This window comes from Chamaea fasciata, unplaced genomic scaffold (assembly GCF_029207755.1).
Source record: "Chamaea fasciata isolate MVZ Bird 193981 ecotype frontalis unplaced genomic scaffold, bChaFas1.0.hap1 SCAF_1, whole genome shotgun sequence".
Lineage (NCBI taxonomy): Eukaryota > Metazoa > Chordata > Aves > Passeriformes > Sylviidae > Chamaea > Chamaea fasciata.
In genome coordinates this window covers 26773695-26792841 of record NW_027094086.1, presented here as the reverse complement: position 1 = coordinate 26792841, position 19147 = coordinate 26773695, and positions in this window count along the sequence as shown.

The window sequence follows — 19147 nt, the reverse complement described above, 5'->3', positions numbered from 1 at the left end:
GTGATGTCCAACAGCCACTATCTTCTATACCATGTAGGCTTAAGTTATCTGGCTTACTTGATTAGGGCATGTTTTACATTCATGAATAGTTCCTGCAATGGTTTTGACAGTCAGATTCACTCTCAACCATAGCCCGTATTCATGTTGCCTTTCTCTTTAGGGCCCACTGAGTTATGCGTAGCTCACCCTTATGTTTCCAGTCTAAGTTTCCATGAGACACTTTCATTCTTATTCACAGTCATATTTATGATGCCTTATTTTTCAAGCAGTGCTGTTAATTTCACCAAGGCTGTTGAAGGAACTGAACAATATTCAGTATAATTAAATAATTAGATACCCTAAGAATGCATGGCAAGAAAAAGCCAGTTTAGTTTACCTCATTGCTTCAGATCAGATAGAAATTGTTTTTATGCTATAACACCTTTTAAAATATTTTGCTATCTTGTATCACTGAGTTTACTAAAATTGAAGTGGAATTATTTCACTATTAAACACATGTTCTGTATCTGAAGAATGAAAGAGCTGAAAATAGGAACATGGCCTATGCATAGAAGTTGAGTTGCCATTTATGTTAATGCCTTAGTCTAGTGCTATTCAATGGAAATTTGTATTAATTTTCCTGATCACAGACATAGGAAAATTGAAGAAATAATGTAAGGAGCAACAATTAAAATATATCAGCAATTTTTAAAAATCTGCATATTTTTTGCAACTTATTGCTTTTGTCAATAAACTCAAGATGACTTCCCCTACAGCCTTATGAAATACCAAAAGCAAAGCCCCAGGGATAGGATTAACAACCCAGACCTTGCAAACTTACTTCAGTTTATAACATTTTGCTTCCAAGGTTATCCTATGCCAATAATGCTTTTTTGCTGCTAGTATTTAACCTAATAAAATGAAAGCTATGGCACACACAGCCATATAACTTGCTATACTATCCTGCCACTAGAGCATACATATGAACCCACTATCAAGAAAAACATAAAAAACATATACTTATGAATATTTCACAACAAACCCCTTTTTCAATAACTTAGAAAACAGAATTTAATTTTTTTGTCATCTAATAATCTGGGAGTATAAATTAAATAATGAACAAGTTGTTATTATACAACCACATGCCTCATACAGGAATATATTAAGGCTGCTAGAATCATCATTGCAAGAATAATTTGACTTCATCAGGGATTTAAAAGTTTTGATGGAAATAATAAAGGTTAGACCGCTCTCATAGGCTTCAGGAAGAATGCTATTTAAGCAGAGGTTTTCATAATAATTAAATATTTGACTGGCCTCCTTATCCTCAGCAGTTTCTCACTAAATGGGACTGCTACAGATGGAGCTTCCCTTGAATGGTAGTACCTTCCTTGAAAGTCTAAACCACACGGAGCAGGCACATATTACTCCATGATAACATCACCTTACTAAGAAGGAGCAATTATGAGAACGAAACAGTTGTCATACTTGCTGTCAAGTACATTCATTTATTATTTAAGAAAACATCATTAAACAATGATTTAATAAAACTCCTCAAATAGAATAATCAAATATCTGCTGTAAGGTAATTTGATTCAGAATTGTCAAATTATTTTTTGCCTCAGTCTTGCCAGAGAAGTGCTCCAGTAAAACTGCCCAAGTCATGGAGGCAAAGGCAGAGATGGGACAATGAAGGCCACCCACTACAGGAGAAAATCTTGTTCACAAACATCTAAGGAACCTGAAGTTGCACAAGACTATACATGAGACTTAATAAGGTGCATCTGCAGGTCCCAAGGCAACCAGCAAAAGAAGTGTCCAGGCCACCATGCATCATATTTGAAAACTCATGGCAGTCCAGTGAAATTCACTCTGATGGGAAAAAGGGAAATATAACTCCTGCAGGGTATCTTCAGGCCTGTCAGTCTCACTTCTGAGCCTGCTGAGAGTATGAAGAGGATTCTCCTGGAAACTCTGTTAAGACACATGGAAAATAAGGAAGTGACTGATAACAGTCACCTGGCTTCACTAAGGGTAAATTGTACCTGAAAAATTTAGTGGCCTCCTTCTACAGGGAGATTACGGCATTGGTCTGTGAAGAAAGAGTGACTGACATCTTCCCAAAGTTGGGCAAAGCATTTGACACTGTTCCACATGACATCCTTGCTCTAAACTGCAGAGAGGCATAGATTTGATGACAGACCACTCAGTGGATGAGGAGCTGGCTGGATGGTCACATTAAAAGAGTTGAAGTCAACAGCCTGTTATCCAAACAGAGATCAGTGACAAGAGGCATTCCTCAGGGCTTGGTACTGGGAGTGACACTTGTTAGCATCTTTGTCATCAACTTGGACAGTGAGGTTGAGCTCACCCTCAGCAACTTTGCTGACAGCACCAAGATGTGTGGTGTGGTCAACACGCTGGAGGGAAAAGAAGCCATCCACAAGGAGTTTAACAGCCTTGAAAGGTGGGACTGTGCAAACCTCATGAAGTTCAAGTTTCAGCAAAAAGCAAGGAGCTGCACCTAGGCCTGGGCAATTTGGAGTACAAATACAAGGTGGATGGAGAATGGATTAAGAGCAGTCCAGATAGAATGGGTTGGGGATGTAGAAACTCAACACTATCTGTCAACATGCTCTCACAGCACTGAACATCAAATGTATCCTGGGCTGCATCAAAAGAAACCTGACCAACAAGTTGAGGGAGATGATTCTTTCCCTCTACTCAGATCTTGTGCAACTCCACCTAGAATATTGTGTCCAGCTCTGGGGTTCCCCATGGATTTCTTGTAGTGAGTTCAGAGAATAGTCACAAAGATGATCAGAGGGCTGGAGCACCTCTCCTATGAGGAAAGGCTAAGAGAATTGTGATTGTTCAGCCTTGAGGAGAGAAAGCTCTAGGAGACCTTCTAGCAGTCTTCCAGTACCTAATAGAAGCCTACAAGAAAGATGAAGAGGGACTTTTTGTAGGGACAGGTAGTGGCAGGAGAGGGGGTCATGGCTTTAGTCTCAAAGAGGGTAGGTTTAGTTTAGATTTTAGGATGAAATTCATTACTATGAAGGAGGTGAGACACTGGAACAGGTTGGAACAGGTGGAAAGTATCGCTGTCCAAGTTAGGAGGACTGGAGCTGTATGTTCTTTTAGGTTCCTTTCAACCCAAATAATTTGATGGTTCTCTGACTGAAGAGAATATGTCAGAAGAAAATGAAGTTCACATTATGTATCACTGAAAACATAATAAAAATTGATATTTCTCTTTAGCAAGCACCAGTTTCTGTCTCAAATCTTATGTACTATTATTATAGGCAAATAAGTGAAATACACATGATTTTTTACTTTTTGCATGGTAAAATATCACAAAAATATGGTGTAACAGAAGAAAGAAGAGAAATTCCCACAATTAAAAGAATCCCTTAGGAACAGAATAATAGAACATCCTTTTCAGGATAGGATATAAACAAGGCATTTGAAAAAACCTTCAAACTGAAATTACTTAGTGATCACATATTTTGGTTCCTGCTTTGGCTTTTTGCTGATATGGTAGTAACAAAATGGAGTTGATGAACTGTGTACAAAGGGAATTCTTCCTTTATTGTTTCAGTAAAGAACATCAGTAAACAGGTTTAATATATGCTAATAAAATTTAACATTTTCATGTATTTAACACTGGGACAAGTAAGTAGATGCAATACACGGTAATGCTTTCAGCCTCCCTTAAAAATATATATGTGAACAGTTTCATGGTTATGTTCATTCTATAATGGAGGAAAATTGCACAGACTTTCAGAATATTTGGCAACACATGCTCACATTTTATAGGCTATAGAGAAGTTCTAAACCAAATGGATCCAGATGGTTATTATATTTCCTCCACCCTGTGGGATTATACGAACTGGACATGGTAAATATTCCTGCCAGAGTCACCCTCACAGACGGTTGTGCAGCTATTACCAGGCTGACTGAAATAGTCATTCCTGTGTAGGCACCTTTCTATGTGCATAGAGAGTAAGAAAATACATCTATACAATTATCTATCTAGATCTCCGACATTTATTTCTTAAACTATTAATTTCTGCTTAACATGTTCCTATTCAACTTTTTTGTGGGGAAGAAACAATGCTACAGGCTTGGGGAAGAGTGTCTAGAAAGCTGCTTGGCAGAACATGACCTGGGAGCACTGGCTGACAGCAGCTGAACATGAGCCAGGGTGTGCCCAAGTGGCCAAGAAGGCCAATGGCATCCTGGCCTGTATCAGCAATAGTGTGGCCAGCAGGGCAGTGATTGTCACCCTGTACTCAGAAATGGTGAGGCTTCAGTCAAATTGTCTGTTCAGTTTTGGACCCTCCACAAAAAGACAGACATTGAAGGGCTGGAGCATGTCCAGAGAAGGACAATGGGACTGGTAAATGTTCTGGAGCAAAGCTCTTATGAGGAGTGATTGAATGAGCTGGAGTTGTCTGAAAGTTGTTACAACTTCTACACCTGGGCCAGTCATGGTTCTGGGGACCTCTCCCTGAGCCCAGAGATGTCATTCAGGCTAGGATTCAGATGGCCTCTCTTTATACACACTCATGTAAACTAAAAGAAAATCTATCTTTAGAAGCCTGCAATATAGCAGGAGAAGTAAAATTTGTTCCTGCTGAAGAAAAGCAAATGTATCACTTTCCTATCTTTTGACAGATTTAAAAGGTGAAGGAAAATAAAATCCCAAACACACCAATGCTACTGCCCCTTTTCGTTTGAACAAAGAGATTCTAAAGTATACCTTATTTTCAAATTCAGTAATTTCTAAGTGTGTTTGTTTTACATAGCTTCAGAATACAGTGACAAAGATAAATTTCAGAATATCAGAGTTCACCCAATGGGAGAACCACTTATATGTAATGCTTTAAGATCTGCTCTCCTAGAGCTAATGAATTTATTGTTTAATTTTATTATTGAACTGCCAGTGTCTAGCAGACTTACAGTACTTCACAGAAATTATTTTCTGTTCCTTTCTTCCTAATTTTTTAACTTATAGAACACACATTTAGGCACCATGTAGCAAGTAAGCTTGTGCTACCATGTAATTAATTTGCATAATAAATCAAAGAATGCCACCAGAGGAAAAGTGCAGTTTTTAATAATGTAATATCTCCTTCAACACTGAGAACTAAAATTGACTCTGTATAATGCTGCCTTCATTTCTATATAAAACCCCCACTTAAATACACATACCCTCAAAGTCATCTAGAAGGGAATGTACCCCCTTTTTCAAACCTGGAGTATATTGGACTTTACAGAGGGGAATTATTATGGTCCCAAGGAATGGAATTCAGCTACCTCCTCTAAGCTATTGGTGTAGAGCTAATTCTGTTTCTCCACAGAGACTTTCTTTCCTGAAGGCTAAAGCAGATGTCAGATCTAACTTCCTGGCCCTCCGAGTCCTCTGGCCTTGTGCGGCTCACCCTGCCCAGGCCCAGCACGTCAAGGAGAGCCCGCGGTGCCACACCTGTGCACCGTGTGCCACAAGGTGACTGAACTGCTCCAGTGTTGATGCTCCAGACGTCTCTGAGCCCTTGAGGCTAGAGTACATTTCTCCCTCTTATGTGGAAATAGTTTTCCAACTGCTCAGCAGGTGCATACATTTTATTATGGCATTCAGCCCACAGCCATAACACAGACACAGCTTCGATTTACTGTTTATCTTGGCTGATGCATTAAAATTATATCCTTAATCACCCTTCATGCACTTCAGTTTCATTCAAGTAGATAAGCTTATAATACGGTACTGAAATTACAAATTTATCCACAATGTATGCGAATGTTGCCAGTGCTGAGTGTGCAGACATGAGAAAGGAGAAATTCATGCTTGGATTTCTCAATAATTTTGCTTGAAGCACGCAACCTGCTCAAACTGTAGAGCTCCAAAGAGTTACAAAGTTTGTTAAACACACATACTGCTTGGGTTGAATCATTGCTTAAATTTATGAAATAGAACAAGCCAAGTGTCTATCCGCACTTCATATTATAAGAAATAGAAAACCAAAATATTAGCAGTCAAATAGCTCGAACTTCATCCATGTGATAAATATGAAATTTACTTCATTGCATATCCTGATTTTAAAATACTCACAGCTGGAAATAACATCTATAACATCTATTTCCAGCTAGAAAAATCCAATTAGTTGTATGTGGTTAAATCTTTTAAACCCAAAATATTATGGAAAGTCCCTAAAAGAGTGAATATTTAAGAACTGGATTTGATAATCTTTTGGATCCCTTCCAACTCACAATATCCTGTGATTCCGTGAATGATTCTTCCTGATTGTAAAATGTGTGATGGAGATTTATATTAATTATATAATTCCCATATACATTATCTCCCAGTCTTGGCATATAAATTCAAATAATCTTTAGAACAATCAATATTTCTGCAGCATTAGATTTTCAGAAGATTAAAAAATAAAATCTGTATCCTGTGTTTCTTTGTCATTCCCCTGATTAGAAGATCTTTTGTCTAATCACTGTGTTTGTTTGGAATGTATTCCTAAAAATAGAAGAAAATTAAATGATTTGTCTTCATGGCTCATCAGCTTTTATTTAATCAGAGTGTCTTTGATATTGATTTCCATTTTAGTTCATCTATTTATATTTAATTTGCCTTTTTTTTTTCCTTTTTCCTTTTTCTTTTTTTTGTGCTACATGCTTGCTATTACCAGTGAAGGTTTTATTTAAACAAAAATTGTCCTTTTCTCTTTCATGGCTCTTCTTGATAGATGAGCCAAATATACCATAGAACAAAGATCCATAAACCACAGAAAAGCAGAAATACAGCCCCCACTGAATTCCTGAAGACAACTGGAGTTAAGGGATCTAATAATTGATCAGATCAATACCTAGACCTAAAAAAAGTAATAGGGCAAGATTTATGAATCCTCGCAATTTTTAATTTTTTAAAACAAGTTGCAACGCAGAGTTCCCCTTTTGCTGCAGAATATGGAGAGTGGGAGGAGAGAATTTTCATTCAAAGATTGTCTAAAGAGCATACAGAGCACAGAAAATGGAAAGGCAAAGAAATTGCTGCTGTATGAATACTGGGGTTGTTTTTCAAATGTATTTCTGTAGAATGTTGTCCTTCAAGGATTTGTAAGAATTTTTGCTACAAGCATCCGTTATCAGGAGGTCATAACAAGAATAATTAAAAAAAAAAATTTCTTGAGGACAAAACACTGCAGAAAAGATACTGCCAAACTTAGGACTGCATCAGGAGAGCTATTTCTGATGAGAGCATAGAAATATGAATGCCATTAGAGTATAACTGCATGGCACAATTGTATTACCTAGCAATTCCAGTTGAAGCAGTCTGAAGGGAAAGCACAGCATTCTGAAGAGACAACTCTAAAGAGTACATTAGAAAAAAAAATTAATTGTTTAATGTAGTTTAAGGAGAAAAACGCTGACAGGGATATTTTTACTGTTTATTAAGTCCTTGGGGTAAAACAAAAGAAAACCAACCAATATCATAGCATGGTGGGTTGACCTTGTCTGGCCCCCAGGTACCCATCAAGCCTCCCCTTTCTCAACAGGACAGAAGGAATCGTTAGGAAAATCTTGTAGGTCAAGATAAGGACAGGGAGAGATCATTTATCAATTGCTGTCATGAACAAAATTAACTCAGCAATATTAACTGAATTTAGTGCTAATAAATAATATTGCGGTAAAGTGAGAAAAAACCACAAAACTAAGACCACCTTCCCCACACATATAGTCCCCCTGCCTCTTCTTTCCTAACTCAGCTCACTCCTAACTCTTCTGGTTCCTCCCCTCAAGTGGAGCAAAAGATGAGAAATGTGGACTTTGATCAGTCCATTAGCCTTAATCTCTTCTGGTCCTTCTTCCTCACACTCTTCCCTGGTTCCAGCTTGGGATTCTTCACACAGGAGATCTGGAATGGTCTGGAATTCATGAACTGCTCCAGCATGACTCTTTTCCAGGGGTTTAGTCCTTCAGGAACAGATTTTTTCTGTGTCAGATTTCTTAGTCAACTAAGAACTGAAAAAGATAAGGAAATTGTTCCTTTTGTTTTCTATAACCCATTGCTCATTCTAGCAGGAAATTAGCACATTTCTTTATTGGCATTTCTTTTAACATTCTCAGTTGAGGAGTTTATGATTTTACTCGACATCAGTCAAACAATGTTTAAGTAAGTAGTTGTAAACTTAAGGACCAGTCCTAAAATAAATAGACTCAGAAAATCAGCAGTCATCATCAACGTAATTAGCATAATTAGCATAATTAACATACAACTAATGTTTCCTGGGTGGAGTGGATTGCGCAACATTTCACACTGTGTGAATTAAAAACCAAAAATATCAAAATTATCATCAAACACATAAAGGAAGGGTTTATTAAAAAAATTCCAAGAGAGAATTTGAATAGTGCTTCTAATCTGCAAAAAGAATCTAATTTTGGATGGACTGGGTAAAAAGTAAAGGAGAATTGATCCTGTCTCCTTGTCATTCTCCTCAAGGTGAATTGTTTTATTTTGGTGAGAAGGCAGCAAGAAATTTGAATGTACCCTTTTTGAGACACTAACTCTCAGTCCTGAAGGCATTTAGAATTCATTTATTGTTTCTTTCAATGAGACAAGATATGTTAGTGACAATAATCCTTAACATGGTTGAAGGAAAGCTTAACAGCATCAATTCTAGCAGGCTGATGTAAGCTCACTGTAAGTGACAAAGCCATTCACACATAATCGAATGACTTCCCAAACCTCCAAATGTCAGTAAGAGCTATTCAGAATACACAACAGAAGGGACAGGCAATTCCAATTTTCACAAATCATTTTATATTACTGAGTCAGTAATTGCTGGGTGTTCAATTAATCATCCATGTTAGTGCTTATAAGCAGCCTACAAAGACTTGTTTAGTGGGAAGCAGATTATTTCCTAGAATGAACAGGCTACAATACAGTAGTAGTCTTTCCTAAATGATAAGCAGAGGTTAAGGTTAAACATGCAGCTACATGCTTTATGTAACACATTTGAATAAATAACTACACAAGTAAATATCATTTGCCTTTTTTTTTTCCTATTGAGAATTAAATAGAAAATGCAGAAAAAGAAAACTTGAAATCATTGGATTAGGTGTCTAGTAAGATACTAGATCTTTTAATTAAAGTGGTAAAAAGACAAAATTTATGAATAACCTTAAAATTGAACAAAGTATTTTTATATTTCTTTTTATATTTATTTTATAATGCTTTATTATTTTAAAGGGTTAACACAATGACTTCTTTGCTATTGCCAAGGTATGGCAGCCAGATATTTGAGGATTAATTTTAAAGGGTGATGAAAATCGTTTATATTGAAATTTGCACTCAGAGATATCAAAGTCAGAAATATTATGTTCAGTTTTCCAGATGAAGAAAAATCTTTAAATATGACTGAACAAAGTACAAGTTTAAAGTGCCTTCATTATATGAAGTTTTGCTTTTTTTCCACTTTGCAGGGGCTGATAAGAAGTATTAACAAATCCCCACCTTGCTTTTATAAAGTAGTCTATATTAAGCTGATAGGAAATCAGATTTTTATGTTGCAGACAACAGGAGCAAGTGTATATAGCATTACATCTTGTATAACTATCATTTAAACAATAGCTATTACGTAATTGTGTTTATATATCTGTATATCACCAAATACCTCAGATCAAAGGAAGGCTCTCAATATCTAAGTGGATCACTTGAAGTCATGCAAACAAGTTAAATATCAACCTGATATAGTGCAGTTGCTTTTTAACCAAGATTTGAGGCTAAAATATTTTCATGCATTTGCATTGGAGAATTGGACACAAGATTTTAACAGGAGTAATAACTGATCTTCAATGTATTAGGTTTTGCTATAACTCATACTTAACTAGATAAATCATTTACTGAGCCCTGTGCAGACTGAGGAGATGTCTCCACAGGAATCAAAGTTTTCACTTAATTATTCCTCTATAAAGTCTTCTTCAATATTTATAGGAAACTTCAAGTATTTCATTACAACATTGGTTTTCAACTACTGGAATAGAAAAGAGTTTAGTTCCTCAAGGTGTTATGGGCAGACTTATAAGGTACTTTCTTAAATCATTTAACATCAATTAATAGTTCTTTTGTGTGATAATTGGAACAATTTATCCATAAATTAATGTGATATTTTACGGTTTAAATGCCTATTATAGACAAAATTGCAAGCAAAAAATTGATATTTCAAGCTAAGCACTTATGTGATAAATATGCCTGTTTTGATTTTTTTTAAGAAAAGCTAATTTTGGGTAATTTATTACAGCTGGTAAATCATATGAAGAGCACCTATAAATAATTTGGGTGTGGTAAAATTTAGGAACACTTTAAAAATACTTTTAAACAGTTTGTACTTTTATCTAGGTCATGTCACAAAGAAAAAATGCACAGTCTAGTGTTACTTGAATATACACATGCCGAATTGAGGTAATTTCAAATGTGCATGACCAAGCAGTAACTACTCCAGGATTTCAGAAAAATTTGGTGATGTCTTTCCTCCCATGGATATTTGAAAGTTTCTGCTTTAATTAATTCTGAATGATTCAAGGCAGAACGACTTTCCAAAACCTTTACAATATGTATTTTTACAAAATGGTGTGATAAGCAGTATTTTAAGTTATCCCTCAGATGATCTTCAAAGGATCCTTTAGGTTATGCTGCCCATTCAGTTTCAAGAGCTACAACTTGCCTCAGCAACAGAAAGCATTTCTGCAATTTCGTGGCCTGATAGGCTGACAATGACATCTGGAAATACATAAAAAATACTCATCCTCACTTCTATCTTCTTGACTCTATTAATGTGTCCAGGAGTTATTTCTACTCCAGTTTTTCACAGCACTAAGTCCTACAAGACCATGGACCATATGCATTGGGTCATATAGATAGATACATGGATGATATACAGGGCCATATACTTCAGGTTTTTAAACAATGGTGCTTATTAAAAAGCATCGACCACTGAATGTGATAGAAAAGATGATTTGTGAACATAAACCAGCCTGAATTGTTTGTTTTTTTATAAAAGTAACTGTTCCTCTTGGGATTGTAAATCACAAGTATAGTTATATCATGGGTTAGTGTCAGTAGAATTTTAGCTCTTCACTGTGAGTTTTATCTCAGTTCTATTCAGTGCAGTAGTTTCAATCCCATGTGCCATCTTTGTCCTCTTTATCATTCTAGTTCATCAAAAAGTTTCTATTCATTAATCTTACCTTTTTTCATTCATTAATCTTTTCTCAGGAATTAAAAAACTTCACTTTTTTACAGAAGCCAGTCCCATCAGAATCTGGATTCACTCATTTTTTCTCCAAAATTTCCATTGTTTCCTCAGCATTTTTTGACAGGGAAATCACACAACTGAAATTATTTGAGGATTTCTGGTGGGGTTTCTCGACTTTGGATGAAGAATTGCATAATAGTTTTTATAAAATTAATAACTTATGATCCAAAGCTAGAGCCCACAGTCAGCCCTGACAGACATAAGTTACTGGCTGCTTCATCATAGATAATTCTAGGTATTTTTACAGCACTGTATTTGCAGAAGCATTTTGGGATCTTATCATTTTATCTATTAAAGTTGAGGGAAAATCTGTATTTTATTTCATGCTCACAAAAAAAATCCCCTGAATTGAAAATATCACATGTAATTGTTTCAAAGGTAGTTGGAGGTAAACAAATGTTGTTCCTTGTTATAGTATATATTGTGGTGTATAAGACAAATAATATGTCACTTCCTCAATCTGTCCTCTAAAAGGCAATTTTTTAGAGACTAAAAACTGACTTGATATGCACTATTTAAAAAATTCTATTTTACTTACTATAAAATGAATTTATTTTTTATTTCCAGGTCATAGCATCACATTGGACTAAAAATTAAAATTACATTTGGATGTGAGAAAGCCAAATCTGAAAGGCATAACGCAGCAGTGAGTCATAAAAATCAACTTATTTCTGTCTCATATCTTCATGATCAGAAGTTTTTGCTTCCCTGTTACACCTTTTATTAATTCTGAATTAGATATTATAAAAATCAATAAAGCACCCTAACATAATATGAATGTCCTAGTGACCAAGATTTATAGGGTAATTCTCAACTAAGTTTTTCATTTTTTCTCAAATATGAATGCTGCGTCAAGAAGCTGATTTTCATGATTATCACTTGAGTTATGAGCTATGACTTTACATCTGTGCTTCTCATTATCACTATAACATTATGCAAATGTAGTCCCTGCTGGCTCACACCTTAGTTCAGTCTGCCTCATAATTACATTGCAATGCTTTAATGTAGGCACCTCCACCGTAAGTTTCACATTTTGATTTGTATAATAACTTTAAACATGTCATTGCAAACATTTAGCAAAATATTTCATATGAAAACTAAATGCATATAGATATATATGTATGACTGTGTGTATATATGTATATAGATATAGGTATAGATATAGATATAGATATAGATGATATAGCTATCTTGTAACAATGTCCCATGGCTGAAACTGTAAATCCCTCATGCCATCACTGACATTTAACCCCCATGGCCCACATTTTAATTCAAGGGCTAGTAGAGTCAGGGAGGACAACAAAAAACTTGCTATATTCCTACATTCTACATATTGTCACAGTGAAATATATTCTGTAATTAGACCAGCAGTGTCAGAAGCATCATTTTGTCTACAGAAACCATTATTAATTTGCATATTCTAGACAGTGCTTCACTTTGGAGTCACAGGAAACAGATTGATTAACCAATGGTATTGATTTTTTACAGCTCTGTTGTCTCAAGGAGGCTTGCTTTCAAAACCAGAAAAAAAAGCAAGAAACATGGGTTAACTTTTGTCATTTCAATTTATCTCATTTATTTTGTGTAGTAAAATAGAATAGTGACCCCATCTGTAAAGAGATACCATTTCATCTTATGTCCTTTCAGACCAATGCTACCAATAGAGTATATAGCATTGGTGATTATTGCTGTGATGATAGATAACCCCAAGAAACATGCTCTTATTATATATTTTACATCACAATTGTCCCCTTACTAGAATACATCATCAGGGCAATAGCTCGCTATGTCATCCATCACTTCAGCAATGCTGCCTGGTGTTACCATAAGAAAGGGACACTTAAAAGGCGTATATCATCAAAATGATGGTCCTCCATGTACAAGGCAAGATAGCCTTTCTTGGTATTGCAGGTGTGGGAGAGAATTTGTGGAAAACCTTCTCAAAATTTTTAAAGAAAATAATTTTGTTAAAAAGAACTGCACTGCCTAATGATATGCAATACACAGGGATTTGATAGCACAGTATTAACTTATGAAATAAAACAAAACGGCTCTCCCAATTTTTTTTGTAACTAATAAGACACTTCTAAGGGTTAAAAAAAAAAAAAAGTTTTTATAGCATAGTTGGGAGTGGAAACCATGCCACAAAATAAACAGGAAAAGAAAACTACAAAACTAAGGCTTCAACAGTGAGTCAAGAAACTTCACTTGTCAGAATTCAAAACTCTGAGCAGTGCTTCCTATTAGTCTTTAACTGAGTCTCTGAATTTGCAGCAATTCTGAAAGAACATTTCTTGAACAAAGACTGTGCAAATATCTTTTATTCAGTCTAACAGAAGTATCTTACACTGCAAAGACATACTTTTCTGGAATTCTTATCTATGATGAACCTCTTAAGAATATGAATATGAAATTTTTCCTCTTAAAATTTGCCTTTGATAGTATCTTCAGCTCCACTTTTGGAGACAATACTTTTTTTTTCCTCTAGAATGCAACTCTAACAAAAGACATCATATACAAATGAGACAGAGCAGAACTGTTTTAGCACCTGCAAAATCTTCATAATATTCTTCTGTAACCTGATACCTGTGCTGCTACCTCGATGATAGCTATGCTGCTACCTTTGCCTCCCTTTTCCTGCTATTCGTTGATGGTATGCGTGCTGAGGTCTTTTCCTTCTTCATTAGAAAGTTGAACAATTACGTCAGGAATAAATTTCATTATTGTGAACATTATCTTATGCTTTTTGGTTGTTATTTGAATAGATTTGCGAAATAAGCTATCAACACCTATGAATACCTGTATCATTTGAGAAGTTCATATTTATTTGATTTTGTCACTATTAGTGACAGTGATTTCTAATAAGTTCATTTATTCTCCTGCAGCCAAATTCAACTTCGAAGAACTATTACTTCAACCTTAGGGGTTTATGCCATTTTAACTAGCTTTTTCCAGTTAACAACACTAAATTTTGCACTAAGTCTAGCAGGTCCAATTTACATGAGCTCTACCTTGCAACTCTGTGGCCATGAACGATATAATTTATGCTATCCTACAAACTTAATATTAAGTCCTTGCATATTACACAAGCCACACAGCTTCCTTACTTAGCACAATAATTAAAGAGTCTCAAAGTTGTTCTGTCAAATCCATGTTTAAATCATGGGTCATTCTTGGAGTGTTACCTATTTATTTGTAATCACTAAATTCACTATTGGCTTTGCCACCTCCAGCGTTCTTGAAACACTCAACTGAGGCACTTCCACAGTGATAATATACCCTGCAAAACTGATCACAGAGTTTTACCTTGGGCAGTTTCCAGATTCTTAAAAGTACAGTGCTCTTCTTTAACAGACAATCCAAATAAAGTTTAGTGTTTTTAAGCCACAAATATTTAATGTCCTGGGAAGTAAAATAAGACCATTATGTAGATGTCTAGCCCACACAAAACAAATTACAAATCTCAGTTCTGACTTCAGTATTTCTTCTCTGAGTATAATTAAAGATTTAAGAATAAAGGATCTAAGGTAAACCAGGTAGCTAAAATTTATTTAGATTTTTTAAAGCTTTTAATAGAAGTTCCTACTAAATATGAGATACTGAAAAATAACTCATTAATTCTTCAAACTGTTATAATGAATAAATTAAAGACTAGGAATTTAAGAAATGGAAATAAATAAGGAAAAAATATGCTACTTTCTCTAAGAGTGAAAAGTATCCTGCTTCAAGAACTTTTTCTCAAGGTTTATAATGTGTAACGCTCAGAATGTAAGTAATTTAATAGTGCATTGATTTCAGGGATCAGGATTGTTAAGTTTAAACAGTCATTTGAAAGAAGTGAATAAAGAAAGTAGCAAAAGAGGCTGCTGGTGATTACCTATTCCTGGGGTTGAATGCTGCAAGCCCTAAGATTGCAAAAAAAATTAGCAAAATTGTCCAGTACAACCACAAAATCAACAAAGGCAAGGAAAATTACATGGAAATTATTATTTTGGTCTCCTTATGCAATCTCCCTGATTGCTTCTCAGTGGCTGAAAACACTGTGGAAAGAAAACAATTTTACATAGAAACCAATTAATAGTCTGATGAAGCATGGAACAGTCGTAACCATAAATAGCATACTACGATAGATAAAATTAGAAAGGGACTAATTGACATTATATGTAATTGTCTTCAGGCCAGTCATGGGATGCCAATATTAAGGCTAAAAGACTTCATTTCACACTCAGCAATCAAATATTTTCTCTTTCTATATTGTACATGGATCTACTTTAATCTCAGAACCTTCCTTGCGCAAGTGTTGTTCAACCAAGTTTTGTATTTTGATTCCTGGGATGCCCCTAATCCAGATTTTTTTTCCTTTCAAAGTCCTGTTCCAGGATTTAAAAGATGATCAGAACTTGCAGCTTGGTCTTGAAAGGGGTTTATTAAATTTTTTATCTCAAAAGTCTGCGCACCACCCTACACCAGGCTTAGTGTGCCGAGAGACACTGCTGCCAAGAACACCAGGCTTAGAGCTCAAGGTCTTTTAAAGGTTTCTAATCCAATTAAATCTTAAAACATACTATATTTACAGGTTTGTACCAATAATTACTATCAATTCCAAACACAATTTTCTACATCACATGCATTCTACCAATGTCTTTGTGCACCCTCATTGCAGAAGATAGAGTCAAAGAAGAAGAACTTAAGATACCGCCCAAAATTCTCCATCTTGCCTCTATCTCCTTCCATTCTAAAAATCCAAAACTACAAATTTTCACCCTGTGACAAACTAAACTACTATCTAATTTAAATTTTTGTTGTTTTGAGTTCATCCATAAGTTTTGGAATTTTTTCCCATGGACTAAGGTCAAAGGCAATGCTTTCCTGGAGCCCCCAGGGCAATTAGAGGGGTTTTCCCCATGCCCTGGACTCCAACAAGCAAGAATGTCCTGGAATCGTAGAGGTGTTTAGGCAATATTAGGTCCTTGCCTTTGAGAACACTTCTGCAGCTGAGTATGAAATCCAGCGACCTAGTTATCCTGAAGGGCCCTCAGTACTATAATCGGTAAATCTGATGACTTCCAAGATATTTGTGATGTTTTTGGGAAAAAAACATCTTGGCCCTTATGCACATTGAGAGGAGTAAAACAGTGTCATATCTGTTCTCTGGGTTACCTGGCAGCAGACAGAGAATTTTTTTTTTTTTTTTTTAGTCAGCTCTTTTTAGCTGGTACTAAAAAAAAAAAGCTTAAGGATTGAAATGAACTTTACAGTCTGACTCTGAATAATGTTTTCCTTCAAAAGAAACTAGTCATGAAGTTTGGACAACATTTCCAGCCATAATTTCCTGAACAGTTCTTTTCAACATGAATAATTTTAGGATAGTAACAATAAATCAAATTGTAGACATACAGAGACTTCTGGTAGTTTGAACTAAGGGTAGTGGGGATAATACTGTGTATTGAAGTAAGTAACTAACAATGTCGTGGAAGCCAATGGCAAAAAAACCCCAAACCAAACAGAACAAAAATCAAACAAAAAACCCCAAACAAACAAAAAACAAACAAACAAAAAACCCCACCAGCAGAAATGTAGCTTCTCTGTAATATGTAAAGCCGTGTAATAATTTTAAGTATAATTATTTTCCATGACTAAAAGTTAGGTGAAATATCTTTCAAAACTGATGTCCCCTTTCTTGTTTTTCTTTGACCAGATTGTCCTGTGTACCTCCTTCATTTATTTCATATCTTTGGCAAATCAATTTTGGCAATAAAACAAAAGTCTAAGACGTCTTTTAGAGAAGCTGTCACTACCTACAAGGACATCTTACAAGTTCCTATTTAGGAAAGTCTTTATTTTCAGATAAATTACTTATAAGGCTGTAAACTTGTAAGGCTGTAGATCAGTACACATAGTACAGAGTATCAGTGCTGGATATTATGCCACAAGGCAGCGCTTCCTTTTGCATAATAAGTCTGCGTGTTTACCTTAAGGAATGTCAATCATTCTATATTCAGGCTGTCTGTCAGTTAGACAGCTGCAATGAAAGACTGTTTAAATACTTCACAGCAATTATTGCAGATTAGAAATGTTGCCTTTTTTTTAACATACTCCCCTACACAAGTAGTAAAAAGTAAATGATCCTCTGTTCGTCATGAAGAACTTCCAGTCTCATTGACTTTGATGGAAAAGTCAGATTTCTAAATTGCTGGCTGTGTAGGTAAAATAACCAAACTTCAGACCTGAAGTCTTATGCAAGCACACACATCACATCTCCTATATCCTGACCATGCCAAGGAGAACCATGCAAGAAATGCAGAGATGGTTCACTTGCATGCAGTAGTATTGTAGTTCTGGGGTCCTGACTGCCAAGCTGTGTGTGTACAGTTCAATTTTGTAAGCTTTTGTTTCCCTGTCTTGCTGAGTACTATGAAAGGATTCAGAACCGTAGGATCACAGCCTCAAAGTATGTCTGACAGCAAGATTGGTTCTATTTACTAGTGGTTTACAGCTAATAACTCACACAAAATAACCCATAATATTTCTTTACTTCTATAAAAAACTACACAAAAGTTGCATTTATACTTTAGAAACTTCCCTGTATATAAGCTAGGCTGCTTCAATGTCCTTTTTATTTCCATTGCCCAGTAGAAGATATTTTCTCTCCTAAATTTCTGTAGCTTTACTGAGATTGCTACAATTGTTTTTCTGAACCCATTGCCTCTTACTCCCTGGAACTAAGTATTGTGAAGCTGTGTGGTGTGGCAAGCATGAACACCTCCAAGTGTACAGTTTGTGAATTTGCTTGTGCAGTCCACTGTTGCCTTTTCAGCCTTTCTTTACATATAGTTATTTTGGTAACAGGTTTCATAGCATTCTCTAAACTTTTCCCTTAATCCTACAGTTAAGACAGGCTTATCTACTTCCTTTTCAGCATTTAGAATTTTTGGAACAGAAAGGTTTTTAAAGTTTTTTCTGTATTAATAGTTATTGTACATTGACCTAATCCTAATACTACGGCTTCCTGACCATATTCTGTTCTATTCTTAGGAAATGTCTCAACAATTGGATACCAAAATAATACATAGCATAAAATATTTTTATTTTCTATGAGCAAAATACAGTTTCACACATTAAAGAGCAGTGTGCAAGGAGATATACACCCCATATAAAAAGCACCACCTAGCTGTCTGAATCTCTTAAACTAGAGAGTATTTTCACTCTGCAGCTTATCTTCAAGGAAAAGTCAAAGCCAAAAAGCCAAAACTTCACACTAAAAACATACTAAGTATTGTGCATTGCTGTAACCATTACTACCATAGACACAAAGTACAGATTCAACAGCTAGTCAAGAGAATCAGATTTTCTCTTCAGGTTTATTTTACCATGGCCATTTAGTTATGCAGAAATACAGGAAGGAATACTCTGGCTTAAGGAATTTATTTGAATACCATTAATTGTACATTGATACATGTGAGCTATCCTATTACCTGACTACAATGACACTGGGTTGTTTATAAAGGGAAGAAAGATATTTTCACTGAATTAGAATGTTCAAATAAATTGCTATAATTGGTTAGTAGCTAAGTAAAGGTTATTCTATAATAATAATTCATCTATGGTAATATGCTAATAAGTAGGGATGTAATTTTGTTAATAGTGATCTGATAAAAGTGCTACTACTAATAATTACATTCTCCAGGGTTAACCACTGTGATTAAGAAATTATTAAAAAATGAATATTTAGAGTGTAAAATTCACGTACACAGAATATTTCCTTGGAGCTTCCTTATTAGTGTTGGACATCATGCTAAGCTTCTTCTGCTAAACAATCTTAAGCTGAACAATATAAATAG